This window comes from Oreochromis aureus, linkage group 18 (genome assembly GCF_013358895.1).
Source record: "Oreochromis aureus strain Israel breed Guangdong linkage group 18, ZZ_aureus, whole genome shotgun sequence".
NCBI classification, from domain to species: Eukaryota; Metazoa; Chordata; class Actinopteri; order Cichliformes; family Cichlidae; genus Oreochromis; species Oreochromis aureus.
In genome coordinates this window covers 28,211,646-28,226,379 of record NC_052959.1, presented here as the reverse complement: position 1 = coordinate 28,226,379, position 14,734 = coordinate 28,211,646, and the positions used below count along the sequence as shown (strand labels likewise).

Below are 14,734 nucleotides of genomic sequence, written 5' to 3'. Positions count from 1 at the left end.
TATCAGTTTACATTTCTGTTCGTGTTTTGTCCTGTAGCTTCTGTCAATAAAATGTTTTCTCCCTTAAAATGACTTTTTTTGTTCTTTTTGTTTGTTTTTCAATATCAGCAGCTGGTTCAGCGTGTAACACTGATCGTTGAACTGAATATAGTCAGAAACATGACTTTACGCGGAGGCATGCCCTTTAACTGCATTAATAAAACATACATGTACATGAGGAACATTCGCGTGATGTGTGTGCTGGCTGCATGCAGCTGAAACTCATTTTAGGTCCACTCATATTACATTTATTCATTTTAAAACCACTTCTTGAATTCGTGGTCATGACGATGCTCTAGCCTATCCCAGCTCACAGAAATGAAAGGTTCATATTTCTGCCCCATTAAATACAGTCAAATCGACCTGAGCAGTAAGATTATTTGCACTGTTTAACCAGTATTATTTATTTATAACAAGTATAGCAAAATTGTTTCTCACTTGCTGTCTTTTTCTAATATTTGTTAAATGTCTTCATGTTTTGCTTGTTCAAGCCTGAAGAATCCTGCATAAGATTTTTCCTCAAAAAGATTTTTACTTTTTAGGGAAAAAAGTTGATTTAAACAGAAATTCAAATATTCTTAGTGCAAATATCCTTTTCATCTGGGATGTGGGGCACAAACAGGGAACAGTGTCCACAGCAATAAAGAAAGCTTCCCTTTTTATTGAGCACCTCTGCTGCTGATCAAAGTAAATACTTGCAAGTATTCATGAACCACATTTATTCATCTCTTAAACGAGACTCATTGACCCAAACAAATATGGCAGCAAGGAAAGCAATAGCTCCCCACCCTGAGTTTTATTCAGAACAAATAAAGATGCTTAAGTTGGAAGAAATTCTAAAAGTTTGAACCATTTAGGTTGTTTATTTGCAGTCTAAATGGATACAATGGTTTTACGGTCGAAAGAGCGAGAATCTGGGAGCGCAGAGAATGATGAGGACACCAGTTCTCACTAAATCATTTTGAGCGACAGATGTGTTTTAAAAGAGTTAACAAAGCAAAATCTCTAAAATGAATGAAAGTACCTTCAGTCTGCTTGACTCCCGAGTGGATTTCCTGCTTCTCTCCCGTGTAATATGTACTCCCAGAGCCATTTTCCTGCTGGGTGCACTGGTGCGGTTTCTCCTGTGAACAAACGAGGCATCGATCAATAAATGGCAAACAATCACCAACTCTGTAAACACATTGTGTCTTGAAGGTTTTGTGTTTTCCAATAAATTTGAACCAAAAGTTTCATCACGACTTTCTCAACAGCTTTTCACATACTTTTGTCTTTCTGTCTTCTCCCTGCATGAGACACCCACACAGACACAGAGAGCGACACCATTACTCAGTGACAGTGTCTGGATTTGATATAGGAATGCTAACAGCAGACAGGATGTTCTTGAGTCTGATTATACATAATTACAGAGCTGATGCAGCAGCTGTGCATGGCCGGCATCTTTAAAGTGGCCGCAATGACATCTGTGGCATAGTATATTGTTTTTACACAACCATATTCGCCATCTGGAGGAGGACATTTTCTTTAAGGTATGAGTGGTGAACTCTGCTGCTTCTTCTCTCTGAACTCGTACTTTATTTATTGTTATTTATATTTAAAAAAAGAGGAGCTTTAACAATAAATTTAGTTCAATTATTAGTTTTTTTTTATATGTTTCAATTGTAGTAAAATACTTTTTTGTGAGTATGCTACAGAACCATGAGCCACTTTAGGGCCACATTTTGATTTCAGGCATGAAGCAAGCAGCAGTTTCCTGTCACACACTATAAAAGATGGATGTAGCTTCCAGGTCTCAGAAGTGGGGCCTGGGTAACCCCAGTCTGGGGGAGCTAACTTGGTCCACATTTTAATTTTCTTCATAGAAGTCTTTTGGTTCGCTCTTGGGAGACCCCAAAAATTATCCCTGACAACATAGCTCCTGGGATAACTAGGACACACACCAGCACGATAATCTGGCAATTCATGGAGTGGTCTCCTTGGTTTTAGGTGTTTCAGGCAGGAGGCCCCGGGGCAGTAGGACACACTGGAGAGATGACCTCTCTTGGCTGGTTTGGGAAAGCCTCAGGAAAAGATGTCGAGTGGTGTCCGGGGAGAGGGAAGTGTGGACTGCTTGGGCTGTTTAAATAATTATTTAAATATTTATAATTATTTTAGCTGATTAGTTCCATTCCTGTTCATTGAGAAATAGCTTGAGAGTCGCCACTGCTGCTCTCCCGGTTGGACTGCAGCCAATTTTCTGTGCAACAGGATTAGGAAGTAGAATTCATCAGCCTCTCGCTCACTTCCAACAATGCAACACAAAAAAAAACCATAAAGGAAAACCTGTAGATATTTTCTGATGCTATATTTTACATTTCCACTGCTGCACTAAAACGCAAGAGATGTTTTTCCTTTCTATTCAAGGTCACAAGAAAGTCTGACAGATGGATTGGAAAGTACAAAGATTTTGATCATTTGCACAGCCACTCATCCTGCCCAACTTTTCACAAGCTGCACATCAGCAGGACTTTACCACGCTTCAGTAACTGCTTGAGAAATCCTCCAGCAAATAACTCCCACCCCCCCTTTTTTCCTAATCGTTTCTTTCCTTCAAGGCAGCTGTTGCATCATTTGAAAAAACAAACCTAATGAAGTGCTGAGTCACAGGCAGATGAACTTATTTAGGGAAATATCCAACAGGAAGTAACGGTAACTTTAAATCTATCAAACGCCTCAAAAAGTTTCTACATTTTCAAAGTGACAAACTAGAAAAATAAACTAGAAAAATAAAGGATATAGTTAGCGTTGTCCAACGATAGTTTGGCTGTTACACCCATCTATTAATGACTGACTTTCAGAGGCATCCTGCTCATTCAGCTTAAAGGTGAATGAGCATTTTATTTATTTATTTATTTTTTCAGGTCAGAGGATTTAGAGCAGGGGTGTTGAACTCCAGGCCTCGAGGGCCGGTGTCCTGCAGGTTTTAGATATCACCCTGTTTCAACACACCTGAATCAAATTATTAGTTCATTACCAGGCTTTTGGAGAACTTCAAGACATGTTGAGGAGGTAATTTAGCCATTTAAATCAGCTGTGTTGGATCAAAGACACATCTGTGTCCAACACATCTGTGTCCTTGATTCAGCTGTGCAGGACACCGGCCCTCGAGGCCTGGAGTTCGACACCTGTGGTCTATAGCCAATCAGGACACAGAACACAATGCACTGTGTAAAAAAAAAAAAGTGCAAAATTGCATTAAAAGAAATCTGCGAAACAGTGAGGCTGCGAAAGGTGAACTGCGGTATACAGTGGTCCCGCGGTATACCGAGGGATATACCGCAGGATATGTTCTGTTCAGTAAATGGAGTGAGTTCATTGTCAAAGTTTATATAGTCAGGTGTTCCAATCACTTCCATGGTGACAGGACCTTGGCATGCAGACTGCTTCTGCAAAGTATTCTACCTTTATAAAGAGTTCGGTAATTTTTCAGCGATGCCTGGTAAACCATCCTACCGGTAATTTTTCAGCGATGCCTGGTAAACCATCCTACCGGTAATTCTGGTAAACCATCCTACCGGTAATTTTTCAGCGATGCCTGGTAAACCATCCTACCGTTAATTCTCGTAAACAATCCTGCCGGTAATTTTTCAGCGATGCCTGGTAAACCATCCTACCGGTAATTCTGGTAAACCATCCTACCTGTAATTTTGCAGCGATGTCTGGTAAACCATCCTACCGTTAATTCTGGTAAACCATCCTACCTGTAGGATAATTTTTCAGCGATGCCTGGTAAACCATCCTACCGTTAATTCTGGTAAACCATCCTACCGGTAATTCTGGTAAACCATCCTACCGGTAGGATAATTTTACAGCGATGCCTGGTAAACCATCCTACCGTTAATTCTCGTAAACAATCCTACCTGTAATTTTTCAGCGATGCCTGGTAAACCATCCTACCTGTAATTTTTCAGCGATGTCTGGTAAACCATCCTACCGTTAATTCTGGTAAACCATCCTACCGGTAATTTTTCAGCGATGCCTGGTAAACCATCCTACCGTTAATTCTAAGTAAACAATCCTACCTGTAGGGATAATTTTTTTCAGCGATGCCTGGTAAACCATCCTACCGTTAATTCTGGTAAACCATCCTACCGGTAATTCTGGTAAACCATCCTACCGGTAGGATAATTTTCAGCGATGCCTGGTAAACCATCCTACCGTTAATTCTCGTAAAACAATCCTACCTGTAATTTTTTTCAGCGATGCCTGGTAAACCATCCTACCTGTAATTTTTCAGCGATGTCTGGTAAACCATCCTACCGTTAATTCTGGTAAACCATCCTACCGGTAATTTTTCAGCGATGCCTGGTAAACCATCCTACCGTTAATTCTGAGTAAACAATCCTACCGGTAATTTTTCTGCAGCGATGCCTGGTAAACCATCCTACCAGTAATTTTTCAGCGATGTCTGGTAAACCATCCTACCGTTAATTCTGGTAAACCATCCTACCTGTAATTTTTCAGCAATGTCTGGTAAACCATCCTACCGTTAATTCTGGTAAACCATCCTACCTGTAATTTTTCAGCAATGTCTGGTAAACCATCCTACCGTTAATTCTGGTAAACCATCCTACCGGTAATTTTTCAGCGATGCCTGGTAAACCATCCCACCGTTAATTCTAGATGTAAACAATCCTACCGGTAATTTTTCAGCGATGCCTGGTAAACCATCCTACCAGTAATTTTTTTGGCGATGTCTGGTAAACCATCCTACCGTTAATTCTGGTAAACCATCCTACCTGTAATTTTTCAGCAATGTCTGGTAAACCATCCTACCGTTAATTCTGGTAAACCATCCTACCTGTAATTTTTCAGCAATGTCTGGTAAACCATCCTACCGTTAATTCTGGTAAACCATCCTACCGGTAATTTTTCAGCGATGCCTGGTAAACCATCCTACCGTTAATTCTCGTAAACAATCCTACCGGTAATTTTTCAGCGATGCCTGGTAAACCATCCTACCAGTAATTTTTCAGCGATGTCTGGTAAACCATCCTACCGTTAATTCTGGTAAACCATCCTACCTGTAATTTTTTCAGCAATGTCTGGTAAACCATCCTACCGCCTCTCGCTAATTCTGGTAAACCATCCTACCGGTAATTCTGGTAAACCATCCTACCGGTAATTTTTCAGCGATGCCTGGTAAACCATCCTACCAGTAATTTTTCAGCGATGTCTGGTAAACCATCCTACCGTTAATTCTGGTAAACCATCCTACCTGTAATTTTTCAGCAATGTCTGGTAAACCATCCTACCGTTAATTCTGGTAAACCATCCTACCGGTAATTCTGGTAAACCATCCTACCTGTAATTTTTCAGCGATGCCTGGTAAACCATCCTACCGGTAATTCTGGTAAACAATCCTACCGGTAATTTTTCAGCGATGCCTGGTAAACCATCCTACCGGTAACTCTGGTAAACCATCCTACCGTTAATTCTGGTAAACCATCCTACCGGTAATTTTTCAGCGATGCCTACTAAACCATCCTACCGGTAACTCTGGTAAACCATCCTACCGGTAACTCTGGTAAACCATCCTACCGGTAATTCTGGTAAACCATCCTACCGGTAGGATAATTTTTCAGCGATGCCTGGTAAACCATCCTACCGGTAACTCTGGTAAACCATCCTACCGGTAGGATAATTTTTCAGCGATGCCTGGTAAACCATCCTACCAGACATCGCTGAAAAATTACCGGTAGGATGGTTTACCAGGCATCGCTGAAAAATTATCCTACCGGTAGGATGGTTTACCAGAGTTACCGTAGGATGGTTTACCAGACATCGCTGAAAAATTACCGGTAAGATGGTTTACCAGAATTACTGGTAGGATGGTTTACCAGACATCGCTGAAAAAATACCGGTAGGATGGTTTACCAGGCATCGCTGAAAAATTATCCTACCGGTAGGATGGTTTACCAGAATTACCGGTAGGATGGTTTACCAGACATCGCTGAAAAATTTGTTAAACCATCCTTCCATGGTTTGCCAAAGTAGGATGGTTAGTGAGAACACTGGTTCTCGATTTCCTGGGCACCTTATTTCCACTGAGGGTGCTGTTCCGTTGCCAGACAAGGTCTGGGCTGTTTCAGATTTTCCGTGTCCGACATCTGTTAAGGCACTGCAGGAATTTTGGGGGATGGTGAATTTTAACAACCGCTTTCTCCCCAGAGCGGCGCAGCTGCTGCAGCCGCTGTACAGCGTGTTGAAGAGAAAATAAGGTTAATGACTCTGTTGACTGGCTCCCGGAACGCATCCGGGCACTTTCCGATGCTAAGTATGCATTAATTAATGCTGCCCTACTGGCCCACCCATCCCCATTGGCGCAGATTCCATTGACCACCGATGCGTCGGACATAGCAGTAGGTAGGTGCAGTGCTAGAACAGCCAATCTCAGGTGGCTGGCAACCGCTTGCCTTTTTAGCCGCACGCTACGGGACAACAAGCGCAAATACAGCTCTTTCGACAGGGAGCTACTGGCTCTCCACCTGGCGACACGTCATTTTGGTTTTTTTCTCGAGGGTTGTGACTTTACCGCACACGTGGACCACAAACCCTTGATGTTTGCGATGTCCAAAGTTTCGACACCTGGGATTTAGAGTTTTTTAAGTTTAATCAGTGAGAGTGTGTGGTTGGGTGCCTCTTTCTGTTACCCCGGTGATGGAGTGGTGACCTGTTTGGGGTGTACCCGCCTCTAACTCTGTGTGTGGGGGGTAAGATTAAGCACACCCATGAATGGAGGGAGTTTTAATTAACTTGATACAATTACCGATACAATACGGAATACTTTAAATGCATGTCACAAACATTTGTGCTTAATGTTCTCCTCCTCATACTTTGCGCGTTGACATTCAATCAACAGTACTTTTTTTTCTAAGCCAAAACCCTCTTTTCGCAGACTTAGTGCCAGATTTACTAATGCACCAAGTCTGTGAAAAGAGCTTTGCTTACTTCACAATAAGGTGCAAACCAGTCACCAACAAGAAAGTCAGATTAGACCTTGGCAGAAAACAGATCTACAGAGTTCTAAAGAGAAAAATATGGAGGAGGAGAGACATGATGATGGCAACATTCTGGCAACATATAATTATTGTTTATTGATGATGCTGTACTGTATACAGAAGCTGCAAAACTGCACTTCGGTACTTCAAAGCACAAATGGGCCCAAAGCATACTGCAAAACCAACCTAATAGTTTCTTAAAGCAAAGAAATGGCACAATCGCAGCCACCTGACCTGACCTGACCTGACTCTGGTAGAGCATGCTTTTCAGTGTCCGAAGACAAAACCGATTGCAGAAAGACCCACAAACAAGCAGCAACTGAAGGTGCTGCAGTAAAGGCCAAGCTGAGCATCTCAAGGGAGCAAAGAAAGCATTTGGTGTTATCCATGGGTTCTAGATATCCATGGGTTCAGTTATTATGGTAGTTTCTCCAGTCAATTTTGTGATTCATTTCCCGTTGATTTGTTTTTGTCAAAACCCTGAAAATCTGCATTTTACTTGCATATTGATCATTTGATTTAAAATCCACAGGTAAACACAGGTAAAATATACTGTTTAGTCTCTAAAACTGTAATGAAAATCCATCCAGAACTTTTCAAGCAATCCTGACAAATCATTTGACAAACAAAATCAAATAAAGTGTCATTTTTCCTTTTGCAGGCATTTTTATACCATATTCTGCTGTAATTTAATTTGACACCTATACTGTCAATCTCATCATGTTTGAAAAAAATAACCCACAAAAACAAAACTTATTCCTTTGTTTAACTAATTACAAAGCCTCAAATTAAACTTGCCCCTCAGTTTTGCGGCATCTTTCTGTGTGAATTGTAATAGCCTCTCTTTGTAGTTTTGAAGTGACTGAATAATCTTTTCCACACAATTGAGTTCTTGGATCTCTCTGACATTCCTAAAACAATGAAACATACTCCTCTTTATGTTGTCACTCTCATTGTGATTGATCGGATATGCGATTAGTTTTCAGTCATTTGAAAACATTAAAACATTTTGCAGAAGTGCATACAGCCGCCTCTACATAGCATTTAAAATGCAACTCTTCGTAATCTAACATTCATTTTTCTCACTGAGACGAATGAGAAATTATCTGCGTGAATGATTTTTGGTGCGGGAAACCAATTATGTGTAATTACAGGACAAATCTGTGATGAGATTGGGAGGTGGGAGAGGGAGAAGCAGAGAAAAATAACCTGCTGTATGAGAGCCAGGAGAGCTTTACCGTGGAGCACACACTCAGCTAAAAACAGCACTAAAGGACAAATACATTAAACAAATGAAAAAATAACTTTTTTAAAGTACTACAGCCTGAGGTGAAGTTGGTTTTTAGAGAGCAGGAGATTCCTACTGTAATGTCCAGGTAATGAAAATGTGCTCTCATAATGAACCTTTTACCCGAAGCAAACTACAACACAATGAAATTATAAATATGTAGTGTGGGTTGTTTTTGTGCAAATTAGTCCTACAGCAGTTTTCTGCAGTTATTGTAGATATATATAATGCACCCCTCTGCTGATGGGCTTTGTTGGAAGAAAACACATAAGTTTGAATGCTGAATGCTGAATTAAGACTTAAACAGAGACGAGTAAAGCAGCATCTGACAGCACAATGGGCTGATCATAGCCATACAAGAGTGAAACTCTGCCAGTGAATCCCAACAAGAGGTTACTATAACCACAATATTTCATTAAAGACATTTGAGTTTTGCTTTGATTAAGACATTAAAACTCCACATCACATCAGTGGATTTTAAATCCACCAATCAAGATGTGATTGAAATGCAGATTTTTTTTAGCTTTAATTCAAGGGGTTTAACAAAAGTGTCTATTAATTGTTTTGGAATTACTGCTATTTTTATGCACAGTCCTTCATTTTCAGTAGTAATTGGCAAGTAGTTTCTTGGCCATGTAAGGCCTGCTCCCTCATTAATCCATGACAAAACTATCCGATAAACAATCTGGATTTGATTTAAAGAGTTGGATTTGTACTTGGGAGCTGATTCACTGTAATTCTCAATATGAGGGTTAATAAGATACACATGACTGGGAAAAACAGCCTCACAACATCCAGCCTCACAACATCCAGCCTCACAACATCCAGCCTAGTTGAGATTCTAAGAATGAAGGTGTATCATTGTCAAGATCAAAGAGTTTACAACAAGGTGCAAATCACCTGTTACACTCAGGAAGAAGAAAGACCTCTAAAAGAGTCGACACAGTTCTGAAAGTGGCATGGTTGTTGGTGCCATACAGGCTGGTCTACCAGCTGACCTACTGGGATTTTCCTCTACAATCATCTATAGGGTCTTTTAAACACCACAGCCTACCAACGTATCATCACTGACCATGACTGATCCTTTTATAACCACAGTGTATTCATCTTTTGATCACAAAGCTCAAATAATCACAACAGTCCAATAGACCAGCTTGTGGTCTGGGAAGTGCTAGAACAGGAAACTTGCAGCAACTTTGTGATGTTATCAACCAAAATATTATAATAATATTTCAACATCTTGGTGAATCTTTGTCACAAAGAATTAAAACACTTCTGTAGGCAAAAAGTGGTCCAACCCAGTACTTTCTTTCACCCCAACCGGTCACAGCAGATGGCCGCCCCTCCCTGAGCCTAGTTCTGCTGGAGGTTTCTTCCTGTTAAAGGGAGTTTTTCCTTCCCACTGTTGCCAAAGTACTTGCTCACAGTGCATACTTGCCAACCTTGAGACCTCAGAATAAGGGAGACAGTGTTTATTTATTTAAAATTATTTACTTAAAGTAAGTTAAATGTCACTGTCATTACTGTGGCCTCAGTGGGCCGGGTTCTCTGAAAAACTGTGACGGTCTAGCCTTCAGAATTACGTCACGAGCTCTCACGGTAGAGTGAAGCTCTGCCGTCTGCTCCTTGCTATCTAAATATAATCGGATGCTGGCGTAAATTCTCGACCATCTCACACTTCTGTTTAATCAGTTTTCTGTTTGACGTTTATTCAACTGTGTGAAAATCCCGGAGGAACCCTCCCGCGGGATTAATAAAGTTTTGTTTAATCTAATAACTTTAATCTCAGCCAAACCGATTTACTCAGGAACAAATAAAACACTGAAAAAAAGCCAAACAATAACATTTATAGGCTATCTAAGTGACTTATACGTGAAAACGATGTGCAATGGGTGTATTTTTAGTTCGCTGTTCTTGCCGGCTCAGATATTGAAGTTCTGTACAGAGCTACATTCTCACTTACATTATAAAATCCGGTCCTTTATCCCCATTATGCTAAAGAACTATTGTTTATTTTGCCATTTCTGACCCAGAAAGAGTAATAAGAGTAATATAAATAAAACTAAGTAGCTGCCGCCATTGTTGGAAACTGATGAATTCATCCATGAAGGATACATTTGACATATGTTTCACATATTATAGCCCAACAAGTTACTTATAGAAGTTTAAATACGAGCAATCAGTTTTTGGCAAATACCGAATCCGTTTTGGCAGACAATCAGATTTTTGGCACAACACCGAGATATTGAAGTTTATACAATTTTGAGCTTTTATTTTAAAAGTTTATTGTTGTCCGGGTTGGAAATCAAGAAAATTCGGGAGAATGGTGGCTCTGGGAGATTTTTTTTTTTGTTGTTGGGTCTGGGTTGGAAATGAAATTTGGAGATTCTCCTGGAAAAATCTCCCGGGAGGGTTGGCATGTATGTCATAGTGGATCATATGATTGTTGGGTTTTTCTCTGTATGTATTATTGTAGGCTCTACCTTACAATATAAAGCGCCTTTGAGGGAGGGACTGCTGTTGTGATTTGAAGCTGTATAAATAAAATTTAATTGAATAGAAATGTATACCTAATAAAGTGGCTGGTGAGTGTATGTTCTGGCGGAGGTACCAGAACATACATACATACTCATCAAGGTATAAGATTGATTTCACTGTCTGGATAAACTGAGATGCAGTAGGTGTAGACGAGATGTTACCTTGTGTCTCAGGAGCAACATATTCAAGGCAGTGATGAAAGACTGATGAAATTTATAGTGACATAAACTGACTGCACATGCTTTTTCATTTATTTTATTTTATGTTTTTCTTTAAAGTCATAGGTTCAGCTGATGCGTTTGAGCCAGACTGCAGCGCTACATGTCAGCTGCTAATCTCAAGACGTGCTGAGAGTGTTTGGTGCTGATAACGATATTGATTTAGCAAACTCCTCAGGCTTCCAATACCATCTATTAAGCATCTGATTAAAGTGAGTACTGAACAATAATTGTTGTGTCTTATTCAGTGTGGCACAATTGACGGAGCATCAGAGACAAATTCTTGCTGTCAGTCAGCTGGTAGAGGAAGGTAAAGGCAGGAAATGTTTGAATACTGCAGCAGTTAGCTTAAATTAGCATTTTTTAATTCTCAAACGCGTGTAAGCACTGTTAATTTTCCTTATTTCAGGCAGATTTCTCTTTAATTAAAAAAAATGTAGCGACAATTTAATTAAGCTTTAATTAAGTGTTTGATAAATTTGGATCAGAAGTCATAGGGGCTGATCCCATCACTGCCACCACCCCCCCTTATAAAATGTTTCTTGGTTTTCCAGCAAACATAGCTCTTAATTGAAGAAACCAGTATGTCAAGACAAAGGAGCTGTTATTTCTGCTCATCTCATGATGTCTGTACTTAAAATTCACTAGTAAACTCAGGAGGTCAAGCATGTGCTGAAACAACCGCAAGTACCTTCATTTTTATAGTAATTGATGCATCTGCTCACATCGAATACAGATGCTTTCAGATGTTCACCTTCAACGACAACAACTTCTTCCGTTCCTCTGCAAACAAATCTGTGTTTGGCGGAGTGAAGCAAATAAAGTTAGAGCGGTAATAACAAGCAGTAATTAAAGCTCATTTCACGCTGCCGCAGTTTGTGATTCTGCACACATCGAGCTGTTTGTCAAAATTAGTTAGGATCCTCAGAAGCACATCGTCCCTGTCAGCAAGTCCCATAACCTTTCCAGACACTGATCAGCTGATACTCAGGTTTTCACTCACTTACATCGTCAATATGAAATAATAGGATAAAAATCAGCTAACCAATCAGGCACGGCCTTATGACCCCTGACAAGCGAAATGAAAAACACTGATTATTGTGGGAATAACTGAACATTTTGTCCTCAAAGCTGATGTGTTAGAAGTAAGAAAAAGGATTTAAGCAAGTTTCACAAAGGGCAGATTGGATTGGCTGTGACTGGACTATAGCATCTCCAAAACTGTGCCTGGTCTGCAGTGGAATCCATGCCATCCATGTGGATGTTGCTTTGACGTGCCACCTATGGGGAGAAAGACTGTTTGCAGAGCATGTGTGGTTCAAAAAATGGTATCCAACAGGCTGTGCTACTGTAGCTCAAAATATACCCTGCCAAAAGAAAAAAAATAGGTCAGGATGGAAAGATGTCAGAATAGTCAGTTTGTTGTGACTTGACCTGCAAAACCACAGATCTCAGTCTACTTGAACCCTGTGCAATGACAATGACAGGGAACATGAGCATCAGGACTGGACAGTGGAGCAATGGAAGAAGGCGGCCTGGTTTGATGAATCATGTTTTCATGCACTCCATTGGCATGCATGTGCATGATCAGTTTGCCTGGCAGAACCTGGCACCAACATGCATGGTTAGGAAGAAAGCAATGCTATGCCACAGTGTGAGGTTTTCAGGCAAAACCTGCTGGAAAAATTTTCTATCAAAGTAATTCCCATCCATGTGGATGTTACTTTGAGATGTACCACCTACCTAAACACTGCTGCAGAGCATGTACACCTTTTCATAAAAATGGTATTCCCTAATGGCTGTAGCCTCTTTCAGCAGAATAATATACCCTGCCACAAAGAAAAAAAAATAGTTCAGGAATGGTTTTAGGAGCACAACAACAAGTTTGAGGTTTTGACTTGACCTCCAAAACCACCAGATCTCAGTCTAATTGAACAACTGTGGCATGTGCGGGACAAACAAGTCTGATCCACGGAGGCCCCACTTTACAGTTTAGAGGACTTCAAGGATCTGTTGCTAACATCTTGGTTCCAGATACCACAGCACACCTTCAGGGCTCCATTGGAGACCATGCTTCGATGACTCAGTGTTGTTTTGGCAGCAAAAGGGAACCAACACAATGTTAGGTATGTGGTCATAATGCTATGCCTGACCGGTGTAAGTGTGTATGCTCATCAAAATCACATTCTTAGAAAATTTTCTATCAAAGTAATTCCTTCATGCCTTAAAAGTGGCTTAAATGTTACCACCATGCTAGAAGATATCTAGCTTCAGGTTCTAAAAAGTGAAGCCACAGTGTAAGTGCCTTAAACCTGTACTACTTTTTTCTTTCATCACAGATGTCAGGGCCAGATGTTCTCTTGACCGACTGACTGTAAAAACAGCTTTTCGGTACAGACCATTGACTGTAGAAAAGCTCCCTGGATGATCTTCAGACTCCGCCTCCCGATTGTGCAAAAATGAACCCAAAATATCCCGCTGTGATGGAGGCTGCCATCTTGCAAATTTGGAGCCAGAGTCTGCGCAGTAGTGACTTGAGGTGATTGGGACGACTGTGTAACTTTACAGTATTATATTCAGTCCTGTAGAAAGTTATATATTTAACAGATATGCTGGACATGACCTGGTATGACGCCCCCTCTGACTCACTTTACGTAGCCACACTGCTCGCAAAAAACTTTTGCTGAATTACCACGATTGACAACTTTTTAATTAACATAAAGTGACAACCATGTCACTGTTATAAAAACATGGAAAATCTAAAAACATCATGCAGAACGTTTCAGTAGTGTGCAGGTGTGATTTGTTCTTTTCATTTAATAATAGAGTCCATATTTTATCAACAGCTACATTCACCCTGGAGAGAAACTAGTGAGGGAGACCATCAGGACCAAGCTGGGTTTCCTGGGTCCAGAGGTTTGGAGAAACTTCTTCCTTTTCTTTGGATGATCTGTCACAGATGTCCTGTTGACCGACTGAGGGAGACTTCATTTAAGAAACACCAGGAAGACTGAAGCTCATCGCATTGATCAAGCAGGACTCATGATCTTCACCAGCAGCTCCCTCACAGGGAATCTTCAGCACTCCTCCTCATATCTGTTGTTTGCCCCGATCCAGGAGATGGATAAACCCAGCATTTCATGAACACTGTGATGGAGACCTTTGGTTTCCACAGAAACCTAAGAATCTATAAATACTCATATACCATCCCCACCAGAGGCTCGAGACTTTTACATAAAGATATTATATTCAGTCCTGTAGAAAGTTATATATTTAAAAACTTATGATCCTCTCTGGTTACTCTGGTATGAATAACTCTGAATCACTTTATGGTAGATAACACACTATCTGCAAAAATTCACTGAAAAGAATTCCAGATGACAAGTTTGTAGTTCAACATACAAGTGATTTCGACCTTTGACCTCCATCAGGTTTTATTTAATTGTGTCAGAGAAAATCTCATATGCCGTTTCATGCAGCTGAGTACATCAAGTGTTTAAAACGGAAGCTGTGCAGGTCTGAGATCAGCAGCTTTGTGAAACATCAAACTGAGGTCCTGTTAGTGCTGATATATAGTGACACAGTTACATGAGTGATTAAACCTTTTGTTT

The 14,734-nt window shown here is 40.5% G+C and overlaps 1 long non-coding RNA gene across 1 annotated transcript in view; it reads right to left on the bottom strand.

Moving 5' to 3' along the window:
• LOC120434548 overlaps positions 1-14,734 on the bottom strand; it is a 31,088-nt gene that overhangs the window by 2,487 nt on the left and 13,867 nt on the right. The window contains exon 2 of the long non-coding RNA XR_005609166.1: positions 1,064-1,163. This is a non-coding gene — a long non-coding RNA (uncharacterized LOC120434548). The remainder of the gene's footprint in view (positions 1-1,063; positions 1,164-14,734) is intronic.